At 49.5% G+C, this 13,845-nt stretch overlaps 1 pseudogene; it reads left to right on the plus strand.

Moving 5' to 3' along the window:
* The first annotated feature begins 6,681 nt into the window (after positions 1–6,681).
* On the plus strand, positions 6,682–11,994 carry LOC108519285 (spermatogenesis-associated protein 31E1-like; annotated as a pseudogene).
* Positions 11,995–13,845: the final 1,851 nt, after the last annotated feature.

Genomic DNA, 13,845 nt, shown 5'->3' on the forward strand with positions numbered 1-13,845 from the left:
ATGAAGTGTTTCAAAGAGGTAGTAAACAGTTTTTTTTAAAAAAAACTTTAGAATTTCCCCATGGTAGTTCAGAGAAAGGAAAATTCAAGACAGGAAATCAGAAACTATCCATGGGGTGGGGAACCCTCAAAAAATGTCAAAGTTACACAAATAACAAACCAGAAAGGAATCAATCCCAAAGCCATGAATTGAACCTGGGGGCAGCCACTGTCCAAAGACCAAAGCCTTGGTTACTGAGCTACAGCATTCAGCAGGTTCTGTTGCTCTTCCCAGAAAGAGCCTAGAGGAGTCAGTTTCAAGCTGGCAAAGGCTTTTAACTGCCCAAGATAATGTTTAGAGCTGTAAATGAATCCCCAAATTCCTGTCTGCTGGATGGCAGAGACCAAGAGAAAGTATCAAGGTTTCTTTCTCACATGGTCACAAGGTTAAGTTCTCAAGTATATAAAACAAAAAGAGAGAAACTTCATATGGCACTAGTCTCAGGGACTCCCTGCAACTTTGTAAATGACCAGCTGCCAGGCTGGCTTGAAAAGCAGGCTTGTGGTGGTTCTAAGCCCATCTTCTCTCCTGTGATACCTCTCTCTCCATTAAAGAACAAAACAGAAAGACAAATTCTTAGCAAAAATTGCTCCAGATTTGCTACAGCCTAAGACTAGTCTCACAAATACTTTTTTCTATTAAACCTTTGCAGAGGAGACAAATAATCATGTTTACATTTGCACTCACACACATACACACACACACACACACACACAACCAGTGGGAGAAGGAGGGAGAGAGACAGAGAGAGAGACAAAAAAAGATGAGAAACTTGGTTGGTAAGAATTTCTTGCCCTTTTTTTTTGCCAGCAAACCAGGTTTCTGGGTTCCCTTTCTCTGCAGCTTTCAGAAGAACAGAGCAGCTTTGATGTCTCCGTTCACTGTATCATAGATATAGGAGCCAAGCCCCATTACTAAATAAAATCATCCTTTTCTGTTTGATGGAACCATAAGCAAAGCTTCTCAATTTTGCAAGATGCTGCCCAACAGGCTGCATGGCGAATCAAATTAATATTTTCCTTCCCAGCCAATGTAAAATATGTGTAACAAAATAGACACAAGTCACTTTGTTCAGCAGCAATATTGAACTGGAAAGGCTCAAACTTTCTCCTTTTGGCCCCAGTTACCTTTGATCCACACCACGTGTGTGTGAGGAGGATGATCTCCAAATGGTAATTCAATGTGTAATCTCTAGGCAAGAAGACGAACTTGACAAAAACAAGCAATGGGGAAAGAACTTCCTATTTAATAAATGGTGTTGTGAAAACTGGCTAGCTATACACAGAATATTTAAAATGGATCTTTTCCTTACACACTATATAGAAACTAACTCCAGATAAATTAAAGTCTTAAGTGCAAAAGACAAAACTATAAAAACCCTAGAAAGAAATCTAGGCAATACCATTCAGGTCATAGGCATGGGCAAATATTTTATGTTGAAATCACCAAAAACAATTGTAACAAAAGCAAAAATTGACAAATGGGATCTAATTAGACTAAAGAGATTCTGCACAGCAAAAGAAACTATCATCATAATGAACAGATAACCCATAGAATGGGAGAAAATTGTTGCAATCTATCTACCTGACAAAGTCCAATATCCAGAATCTACAGGGAATTTAAGGAAGTTTATAAGAAGAAAAGAAACAAACCCATTAAAAAGTGGGCAAAAGACATGAACAAACACTTCTCAAAAGAAGATATAGATGCAGCCAACAAACATATGGAAAAAAGCTCAACATCACTGATTGCCAAGACCAGCTTGGTTGGGGAGACCTTAACCCAGTGGTGCGAGAGGAATGAAAGACACACACACAGAAATATAGAGGTGTGAAGTGGGAAATCAGGGGTCTCACAGCCTTCAGAGCTGAGAGCCCTGAACAGAGATTTACCCACATATTTATTAACAGCAAACCAGTCATTAGCATTGTTTCTATAGATATTAAATTAACTAAAAGTATCCCTTATGAGAAACGAAGGGATGGGCCAAATTAAAGGAATAAGTTGGGCTAGTTAACTGAAGCAGGAACACATCTTTAAGACACAGATCGCTCATGCTATTGTTTGTGGCTTAAGAATGCCTTTAAGTGGTTTGCCACCCTGGGTAGACCAGGTGTTCCTTCAGTTCATTCCCGTAAACCCACAACCTTCCAGCTTGGGCTTTAGGGTCATTATGAACATGTCACAGTGCTGCAGAGATTTTCTTTGTGGCCAGTCTTGGGCCCAGTTATGGCTGTATTTTGGGGGGCTTGCTCCCAACATGACTCCCTTCTTTGATTTGCAAAGAGAAAAAAATGAGGGCAGTATTGTCACAGTGAGCTACTTCAACCTGGATCAAGCCCGCATGATGGACACCATTTGCTGAGACCAGCTCGGTTGGGGAGACCCTAACCCAGCGGCACTAGAGGAAGTAAAGACACACACACAGAAATATAGAGGTGTGAAGTGGGAAATCAGGGGTCTCACAGCCTTCAGAGCTGAGAGCCCTGAACAGAGATTTACTCACATATTTATTAACGGCAAACCAGTCATTAGCATTGTTTCTATAGATATTAAATTAACTAAAAGTATCCCTTATGGGAAATGAAGGGATGGGCTGAATTAAAGGAATAGGTTAGGCTAGTTAACTGCAGCAGGAAGACGTCCTTAAGACACAGATTGCTCCTGCTATTGTTTTGGCTTAAGAATGCCTTTAAGTGGCTTGCCGCCCTGGGTGGGCCAGGTTTTCCTTGCCCTCATTCCTGTAAACCCACAACCTTCCAGCTTGGGCATTAGGGCCTTTATGAACATGTCACAGTGCTGCAGAGATTTTGTTTATGACCAGTCTTGGGGCCAGTTTATGCTGGATTTTGGTGGGTTTGCTCCCAACACAGATAGTTAGATAAATGGAAATCAAAACCAAAATGAGATACCATCACATGCCCGTCAGAATGGCAATTATTAAAAAGTCAAGAAACAACTGATGCTGGTGAGTTTGAGGAGAAACAGAAACGTGCTTTTACACTGTTGGCAGGAATTTAAATTAGTTCAGCCATCGTGGAAGACACTGTGGTGATTCCTCAAAGATTTAGAATTGGAAATACCATTTGACCCAGCAATACCATTACTGGGTATATACCCAAAGGAATATAAATTGTTATTTTATAAAGATGAATGCACCTATATATTCATTGCAGCACTATTCACAGTAGCAAAGACATGGAATCAACCCAAATGCCCATCATTGATAGACTGGATAAAGAAAATGTAGTGCATATAAATCATGGAACACTAGGTGGTCACAAAAAAGAATGAGATTATGTCCTTTGCAGGGACATGGATGAAGCTGGAAGCCATTATCCTCAGCAAACTAATATAGGAACAGAAAACCAAACACCACATGTTCTCACTTATAAGTGGGAGCCGACCAAAGGGAACACATGCACACAGGCAGGGATACAACACACTCTAGGGTCTGTCAGAAGCAGGAGAGATCATCAGGAAAAATAGCTTATGCATACCGGGCTTAATACCTACATGATGGGTTGATAGGTACAGCAAACCACATTGGCACACATTTACCTATGTAACAAACCTACACATCCTGCACATGTAGCCCAGAAGTTAAAACAGAATAATTTTAAAAAGATACATAAAGCATCTGAACAGACATTTCTCAAAAAAAGACATATGAATGGCAAACAGGTATATGAAAAGGTGCTCAACATCACTGAATTCAGAGAAAGGCAATCAAAACTACAATGAGATCTCATTTCACCCCAGTTAAAATGGCTTTTTCTCTAAAAGACAGGCAATAACAAATGCTGGCGAGGATATAAAGGGAACCCTCACACACTGTTGGTGGAAATGTGAGTCAGTACAGCTTCTATGAAGAACAGTTAGGAGGTTCCTCAAAAACTAAAACTAGAGCTACCATATGATCCACTGCTGGGTACGTACCCAGAAGAAAGGAAATCAGTAGATTGAAGGGATACATGCACTCCCATGTTCCTTCTAGCACTGTTCACAATAGCCAAGATTTTGAATCAACCTAGTGAGTGTTCGTCAACAGACAACAGTATAAAGAAAAGGTGGTATATACATGCAGTGGAGTACTCTGCAGCCATAGAAAAGCAATGAGAGCCTATTATTTGCAATAGCATGGATGGAACTGGAGGTCATTAAGTGAAATTAAGGAAAGAAAGACAAACAAACTTCACATGTTCTCTCTTATTTGTAAGAGCTAAAAATTAAACAGTCAAACTCATGGAGATACAGAGTAGAAGGATGGTTACTAGAGGCTGGAAAGGCCCAGTGGCAGAGAGGTGGGGATGGTAAATGGATAAAACAAGTAATTAGAAAGAATGAATAAAATTGAGTATTTATAGTATTTGACAGCAATAGAATGCCTATAGTCAATAATAATGTAATTGTACATTTAAAAAATGAAGAGGATAATTGGGTGGTTTGTAACACAAAGGAAAACGGCTGGAGGTGATGGACACCTCATTTACTATGCTGCGATGATTACACACTGCATGCCTGAATGAAAGTGTCTCATGTACTCCATTAAAATATACACCTACTGCGTGCCCACAAAAATAAATATTAAACATTTAAAAACCTATGAAAATTGTAATCAAAATTCACAATGATCAATAAATACAAATGATGTAAGTTCTATGTCTGAGTTGATGCAAGATTAGAACATATTAAGGGGGAAAGCTAGAACTGCAAACCAATGAGATTCTGAGAGCAAGAAACTGGAGAAATAACAGAAACTCCAGGGAGAAGTCTAGATCTTAAAAACATGGGAAATTGAGGGACTGGCACAGAGATCTCCACAAAACCAGGTAACATCTGTGTTCCAGGAAACAGAATAGAAAATGCGCCCAGGACTGTCTCTGACAGGGTGAGAAACTGGAGAGGGAAGAAAAGATCTGGGGGACCCAGGAGCATGGAGGGACTGGAACTGGGACCTGAGGGCGGGGCTGTGCTTCAGCCTCCTCCTCCCACTGCCCTTGCCCTGCCATCAGGAGCCCTTGGTGAGGAGGAGGTCCCCAGTTCTGTGATGCAGGCCTGGGCCCCAGTCTCTAGTCCCAAAAGTGATGCCCAGGTCTCAGTTGCTTTAAGGTGACATTGCACTTCAGATGGAAAAAATGCTCTTTCCTCTGAAAAGCCCTAGTGCCACATGGCTGGGCCCCAGCTCCACTCCCTGGATTGTGGATTTCATTCTCACCTGAGTGTGGAGCTGAGGGTTTCTCTTCCTATTACTCTCCTACCTTCCCAGTGACCCACCGTCACCCCCGCTTGGAAGGAAGAGGAGCAGCAGGAAGGTCGGAGCCCGCAGCCCAGCCCCACAGAGAAAGACTCTCTCTTCTTTTCCTCCCCTCATTCCCACTTTTCCTAAGCAACGAGAGACCCTTCTGCGATGGGAAATCTCATCATCCATCTAGGGAAGGGCAGGGCAGGCAGGGGTGGGAGTGGGCGGAGGATTCCATCCCCAGCTCCCAGACCATCTGTGACATGTGCAGGAGGCATCAGAGCAAAAACCAACACTGGACTCAGCCGCGAGGACCAGATCAGGAGAGGGGCGAGGTCTTTGTGGGAAGACAGGCCCCAGCTCTGGCTCATCAGCTTCTTTCCGAGGCTGGTACCTGGGGGCCCAGACACTTCTATGTGGGGTGATCTGGGAGCTGTGCTGAGACCCTGAGAGCCTCCCGCCAGAGCCTGGATTCATGTCTGGCCTCCTTCGAAGCAGAATCCTACTCAGAGGTGCCTGTAGGCCTGAGCCTGGGTCTGCCTTCAGCAGAGGAGCAGGGACTGGGGATATCCAGGGTGGAGTCACACACAAAACCCCCACTTGCATTTCCCTAAGAAGGAAAACAGAAAACATTTCATCAATGAAACATGAGTAAAAGAAACGCACACAGAGCTCCCTGAGCTACAGGCAGAAAGCCGTGTTACTCATGAGCACTGCGTGTGTGCAGCTGGCCGGGGGAAGAGGAAACTGAGAACTGGTCCCAGTCCCTCACTCTTGCTTGCCTCTTACCATCAAAGGAAGAGATTGGGAGGCCCAGGAGCAGGAAGAAGATCCTAGCTCTGAAAGGTGAGGCTCTACTGCTCCACGGACTCCCCAGAGGTGACTGAGCATCGCCTGTCCCCGAGGAAGTCGTTTGCAGAGGCCTGAGAGGAAGCTCCTGGGAGGGAAATCAGAACGCGGGGCCTCCTCAGATTATCTGTGGGAATGAAACCTTGGGCCCGGGAACTGGTATTGTCCATAAGGGGGCGCTGTGGGGAAGGCACCAAGACCTGCCAGGTTACGGGGGGAGGTCAGGGAGGCTCCAGGTCCATGCAGACAGCTGTTCTCCTCGGCCATGGCTGACTCCTCTTAGAGACCACCCCGTCTGCTCTCCCCACTAGATGGTTGTGACACCCATGAGGGGATGTACATGGAAGCACTTTTTGCAAAGGACAAAAGTTCTGCAGAGTGCACACCTTGCTGTCACCACTGGGGGCATGTGGCCTTGGACACAGATGTGTGGGTTTCAGGGTCTAGTTCCCCATGGTATCCCCTAAAGAGACAGCCACTCAGCCTCCTGTGAAGTTTGCTGGCACTGCCCTCCCCACCATAACCCAGTCTCCTGACTTCAAGCTTGCAGAATCCTCCTGAGGGAGCTGGGGGAGACTGAGGGCCTGACCAACCCTCCGGAAAGATGAGGAGACTCCCCCTTCCCTCCATGTCCTCCTTTATACCACGGCCTCTGATGCAACCTTAGGGCCTGGTGGTGACCTGAGAGGGAGAGGTCCTGGAAAGGGAACAGGAATGGACTGAAGCCCTGAGGCTGACATAGACAGAACTTTGTGAAGTCAGCAGTGGGGGAGGTGGAGGAGCTGTGGGCACCAGGTGCCTAGCCTTCCCGACCTCCCAGCCCCACCTGCCCCTAGCTGCAGCTTGTGCCTCATGTCTACTGTAGCCACCTGAGAAAGCTCACTGGGGAGGGTGGCTCTCACCTACCCTTATGTGGAGACCCCCTGGGTGACATGTACCAACCAGCACCTGCTAAGGCCCACCAACTGCATGGGAAATGCATGCAATGTCCATCTCCCACCAGCTTGTCCCCAAGGGCTCTCCCAGCTACTCTGGCCTCCACCCTATCACCAGGCACAACGACCACCTTAGAGCGTTTTTGACCACCCTCAACCCTGAGTACCTCCAGGTCACCAGAGCCCTTGTTACCCCTAAAACACCCTGCACCTCAGCCACATGTGCTTTTTCCTCCTTCACCACAGCCCCATGTTCCCGTGGCCTCCTCTCCACCTCCACCCAACTCCAGCCTGGCTGAATTTCAGTGTGGCTTCACAATATGCCCCATTCCCCAGAGCTGCCTTTTACACAACCAGGGGCTGCCTTCTCCAACCAGGGTGATCTCTGGCTTTGGGTGCTCCAGTGATCCCATCTGGGACCTCTCCTGCTGGAGGGAGGCTGCCACCACCTGGGGCCTTTCCATTTGCTCACATAGCAAATCTCAGCAACAGCATCTTCCTGACCACCCCCTAGAGGCTTCCTTCTGGGGAGACCCCACACCCAGACAGATGGAGGTAGGTGCCTGCACATTCATCCACCTCGACATGCAGAAGTGGCTGGAAACTCTCATCACCAATAGAGCAGTGATGAAGATGTGGCAGGAGAAAGAAAGGGGGCAGGCAGACTACCTGCAGATGACATCACTGGGGAAGGAGTGGGACATCACGACTCTAAATCCCTTCTGGAATGTGACAAACCAACCACAGCAGCTGCCTGGTCCTCAGCAGGTCTCTGATGCCAAGTCCATGGGGGACCACTTACAGTGGAAATTCAGCCAGCTCTTCTGAGACCTCTTCTCCCCTCTTTCAATAGGGAGTCCCTGGTGGCCATGGCCTGGGTTTCTAGGAACCCTTCCTCACAGAATGTGTACTCTGTACCATTGGATAAAGCCTCTACTTCTCTTCAAGGTGAACCTGAGGTTGAGGCATCCTCACAGCTTTCCCAGGCATAGCCCCAGCCCCACACATGGCCCAGCTCCAACCTTTCACTTCAACCTGGCCCCAGTCCCAGCCCCCACCTCTGGCTGGGATCCAGAAGCAGTCCCACTTCTCACCCCCTGTCCCAAGCCTACCATGCTCTTCTGCACCCCAGATCAGGTTCTGTGGGGCATCTTGCCCTACATCCAATGAGAAGGCACAGTGTGTCATCCCCAATGGAATGGAGTATCTTGAATGGCCCTTGCAGAAGTGACCAAAGTGGAAGAGGGCTTTTCCCTTTCTCCTAAAAAATTCTCAGGCTGTCCTGAGCCAGCCCACTGCCCACCTTCCCCAGAAGAGGTCAGCTTTCCAGAGGCCCCAGTCAGCCTCCATTCTTTCTGGGGTTGCCTCCAGCACTGAGATCCCAGAGCACCGGTGGCAAGGAAGTAGTGCCATGTGAAAGGAGCAGTCCCATGGCCCTCCCAGCAGATTCCATCTGGAGACCTCTGCAACCTGAGGGGGAATTCCCAGGGAGGCCCCAGGGTCAGGCAGAAGACACACAGGGGGTCCTCTTGCCCTCCCAGGCTTCTGAATTTGCAGGTAAGGGCAGGAAGGATATGCAGAAGACAGGGCTCAGGAGGTTCTCTGGGAAGAGGTGCTTAGGGTCCAAACTAGAGGCACAACCAAGCCAGGATCAAGGCACAGGAAGGAATTCAGTGAAGGTTCTGGAGAAAGACAAGGAAGAGGCAGACGGTGACTTCAGGAAGCCTTGGAAGTACCAATCAGTAAGTTCCACACCCTGGGGCCCCGACAGAAAGCATTTGGAAAACAAGCTGCAGGTCCATCTGGACAGGAAGGTGGGGGAGATCAAGGAGAGCTGGATCCCCGTGTCTGTGTGTCACTCCTGGTTCATGGCCAAACATGCTGTTCCCAAGTCTGACACCCACAGGAAACTGGGGAAGCTGGCATCCTGGAGGGGTGGGAAAGACCACGTGAACACCTCCCAGGAGCTTTCCTTCCTTCATCCCTGAACCCGGCAGATGCTGGAAGCACATTTTTCAGGTTCCGTGTGAGGCACAGGTGGGGTCCAGACCTCCAGTCCCTATAGTCCATAAATGTCCAGTCAGGTAAGGCTCAGCTCCCACCCCTCCCACACTTGACATTTCCCCTCTGGGCCTTCTGGAAATCTCGGGTTGAATCTGTAGCCAAGTTTGTCATTTTACTGGAAAAACCTCCCCAGAATGGTCCAGGAGACAACAGAACAACAGGCAAGTCAGCACCACTGTGAGTTCCCCTGTCCCTGCCCCACCACCTGAGCAGGAGGAAGGCCAGAGGGCTCCAAGAGGGTCTCAGTCAGCTGACACCCATGAGCAATCAGAGGCCTCTCCGACTGGACAGGAGGACAGGGCGTCTTCTCAGTCCCCCATGTGCAGCCTTATAGGCAGAACCTGGCAGAGCAGGACTGTCCTGAGGTCTGGGAAATCCAACCTTGAGGGGTTCAGAAATGGCTGGGAATGAGGCATGGCTTGAGATTGAGAGCATGTCCCCAGGAAACTCCTGTCATAACAGAGCCCTGCAAGAGTTCTGCATAGGGTCCCAGTGGGCAAGGGCCAAAGACACCCTGGAAGCACTGGAGGCTGAGGAGGAGAAGCCCCCTGCTTGGGAAGCCACCTTGGGAGCCAGTGTGAGGGCAAGTTCAGGAAGCGTTCAGGTGGAGCTGAGGAGCACAGGGGCTGTGGGGACCACTAGTGTCTACACTAGTGTAGACTGGTGTCTGTAGACCTCAGTGTGTACAATCTGTGTTGCTCAGGATCCAGGGCAGCTGTGTCTGAAAGCACAGGCGTTCAATGAGATTGCACTCACAGTGCAGGTGGACTCAGAGGAGCAGGTGCCAGGCCGTGTCTCCAACATCCTCCTCCAGGAGGGCCCCACAGACCTGTGCCTTCCAGGACACAAAGTGGACATGCTCCCAGCCATAGACAGGCCACCCACTAATGCCCCACTGTCCACCTCCCAGAGTGTGTTCAGTAAGAGGAACACGACAGCTTCCCAGGGGCCATGTGCCCTCCTATGGAAGGGAGGTGACAGACTGGGGCAGCAGGAGCCTGTGAGCCCAAAAGTGAAGGCCCCACAGAAGAGTCAGAAGATGCTGGGCTCTGTGTACAAGGGCGAGGCCTGCAGGAGGCCCAGACCAGGTGAGCAGGGACATAGGTGCAAGGGACCCAGGATCTCTGAAGCCAGTTGGAGGAGCCACCCTGCCCATGCCAGGGAAATAGGAGACAAACAATAAAGGAAATATGACCAGCCTCAGCCAGAGAAGGGACAGGCACCACCAGAGTGCAACTTCTGGAGAAAGATCAATCACCGTTCACAGGGTCTACTATCAGGGGAACCAGCTCCAATATTTCAACATAGGTTGTTTTCTATTTTCCCTACGTGTTGGCTGGTCTGAAAAATAAAAAGAAAGAGTATAAAAGACAGAAATTTTACAGCTAGGTGTCCGGGGATGACATCACATGTTGGCAGGTTCCATGATCCCCCCGAGCTGCAAAACCAGCAAGTTTGTATTATGGATTTCAAAGGGGAGGGAGTGTCTGAATAGGGTGTGGGTCACAGAGATCACATGCTTCAAAAGGCAATAAAATATCACAAGGCAAATGGGGGCAGAACAAGATCACAAGGCCAGGGCAAAATTAGAATTGCTGAGGAGGTTTCATGTCCCACTGTGTATGCATTGTCATTGATAAACATCTTAACAGGAAACAGCGTTTGAGAGCAGACAACTGGTCTGACCAGAATTCGCTAGGCTAGTATTTCCTAATCCTAGCAAGCCTGGGGATGCTGCAGGACACGAGGGTGTATTTCATCCCTTATCTACCACTGCATAAGACAGATGCTCCCAGAGCAGCCATTTTAGAGAACTCCCCCTGGGAATGCTTTCGTTTTCCCAGGGTTATTCCTTGCTGAGAAAAGAAATCAGCGATATTTCTCTTATGTGCTTTCTGAAAGAAGAGAAATATGACTCTGTTCTACCTGGTCCCACAGGCAGTCATACTTTATGGTTATCTCCCTTGTTCCCTGAAAATCGCTGTTATCCTGTTCTTTTCAACGTGCCCAGATTTCATATTGTTCAAACACACAGGCTTTACAAACAATTTGTGCAGATAACACAGTCACCATAGGGTCCTGAGGCAACATACATCCTCAGTTTATGAAGATGACAGGATTAAGAGATTGAAGTACAGACAGACATAGGAAATTACAAGAATATTGACTGGGGAAGTGATCAATGTCCATGAAATCTTCACAATTTATGTTGAGATTGCAGTAAAGACATGCATAAGACATTATAAAAGTATTAATTTAGGGAACTAATAAATGTCCATGAAATCTTCACAATTTATGTTCTTCGGCCATGGTTTCAGCTGGTCCCTCCGTTCAGGGTCCCTGACTTCCCCTGACAGTCTACACCCCAGGAAAAGAGGTGCAGGGCAGGAAGACATACTTCAGAAAGGCAAGCCCAGGGCAGATGCTGTCCAGAGCTAGGAGTCTGATCCAGCAAGGTTGTTTATGGCAGCATGACTAATGAAGCCCAGGCCTTCATCAGAGTTGTGGGGCAAATCCTGGTGGACAAATTGGGGCTTCAGCAGGGATGTGGTCCCTCAGAGATCAATTGCCACAAAGGCGACCTCTAAGCCCAGAAGAATGTGCCTTCCTGCTACCACAGGAGTCACTACCACCAAGAAAACAGCAGAGAAATGAGAGCCCTGGCCTGCAGCCCCAAAACCACCCCCAAGGGCCACAACTGTCCTGTCAAAAACAAGGGCATCAGAGACAGAGACAGCAGTTGGGCTCCCACCTCCCAGGGAGCCTGTGTCCCCACCACCACAGGCCATGAGTGGCAAGCACCTCCAGTGGCCCCATCCACAGCCACAGGAACTGAGGTCTACACAGATGTGTCTTGCTTCCTGAACCAGCTCAGGCTTCTCACACCTCTCCTAGGAGAATCAGGGGGTTTTACTCAAATAACACTGGACACCTACATAACAAACCTGTACTGCATGGATCATCACAGTTCCCATGTGTTCCTGACTTCCATGGAGAAATTCCCAATAGAACACTACCGGAAGCAAGGAAAGTATAAATTAAAATTTAGTAATTATTTACTGCAAATAAATATTGCTATTACAAACAACATAGTACAGATATTATTATTGCTACTATAGTTATCTTAAAAATCTAAAACAAAATTTATAAATAATAGCCTAATGTAATCTCTCCTGCTCTGCCCTGGCTCAGCCCTAGTGCTGGCTCTACCCCTAGTCTTACCATATCCGTGGCACTGACCTTTCTCTGGCCCTGCCGCTGTCCTGGCCCTTCCCATCTGCAGACCTTACCAAGGCCCTACCCTGATCCTGACCCTGCCCTGGCCTGGTCCTGACCCTGTCCCCCTACCCCAGAGAAGTGGAAGGGCAGAGCCAGGGAAGGGCCGGGGCAAATAAGGGACAGGGCACATGGAAATCCAAGATAATGCCAGGGCCATGACAGAGCCAGGGCGAGTCCTTGGCAGGGCCAGGAAAGGGTCAAGGCAGGGTCACTGTATGGCCAAGGTCCAGGTCAAAGCCAGGGCAGTGGCAGGGTCAGGCCTGCATAAGGGCAGGACCAGGGCCAGGGATACAGCAGGGCCAGGGCCAGGGCTTTGCCAGGGCAGAACAAGAGCAGAGCAGGGCAGGACCAGAGCCAGGCATTAGAGAGAGTAGGGCAAATGCCAAAGCAAGGCCAGGGCAGTGCCAGGGCTGAGGCAAGGTCAGGGAAGGTTCAGGGCTGAGTCAGTGCTAGAACCAAGACAAGAGCAAAGGCCAGGGCAGATCTAGGGCACAAGCAAGGCAGGCTAGGGCAGGGCAGTAGCAAGACCAGGCCACGGCAGGGCCAGCCCAGGATAGAACAGGGTACAGGCAGGGCAGGGCCAGGGCCATGGCTGGGGCAGGACAATGACCAGGACCAGAGTCCAGGCCAGGGCAAGGGTATGGCCAGGGCAGAGGTAGGGCCAGAGCCAGGGTCTAGGCAGGGCCAAGGCAGGTCCATTGCAGGGCCGGGGTGCAGACCAGGGCCAGGGCAGGGCCAGGGCCAGGAAAGGGCAATGTCAGGAACATGGCCATGGCAGGACCAGCAACTTGGCTAGAGCCAGGACAGAGACAGGGTCAGGGGTGGGGCCAGAATAGCGTGCCAGGGTAGGGCCAGGGCAAATCAGGGCCAGGACAGGGTCAGGATGAGGGCTGGGCCAGGGTATGACCTTAAGTAGCCAAGAGCCAGGTCCAGGGTCCATGCCAGTGCCAGCGCCGGCCCAGGGCAGGGACAGGGCCATGGTCAGGTCTAGGACAAGGCTGAGGCAGGGCCAAGGTCTCGGTCAGAGTAAGCACAAGACCAGGTCAGAGCCAGGGAAGGGGCACGGCCATGGAAGGGGCAGGGCCAGGGTAGGGGCAGGAGAGGGATGGGCCAAGACAGAGCCAGATTAAATCAGGGACAAGATACCTTCAAATCCACTTCAGGGCCAGGGTCATGGCAGGGCCAAGACAGGGCCAGGCCCAAGACAGGGCCAGGGCCAGGACTCTCAGGATCATTGGCAGGCCCAGGGCCACGGCACGACCAGGCTCAGGAGCAGTGGTCAATGCAAGGCGAAGGGCAGAGCAAGGACCAGGTTTGCACTAGGGCCAGTGTGAGGGCCAAGGTGGAGTCAGGGCAGGGCCAAAGGCAGGGCGGAGCCAGGGCAGGGTGGAGAAGGCCCAGGGTAGCACTGGGTTAAGGCAGGATATGACCAACCAG

Source organism: Rhinopithecus bieti, unplaced genomic scaffold, assembly GCF_001698545.2.
Source record: "Rhinopithecus bieti isolate Rb0 unplaced genomic scaffold, ASM169854v2 scaffold_48488, whole genome shotgun sequence".
Lineage (NCBI taxonomy): Eukaryota > Metazoa > Chordata > Mammalia > Primates > Cercopithecidae > Rhinopithecus > Rhinopithecus bieti.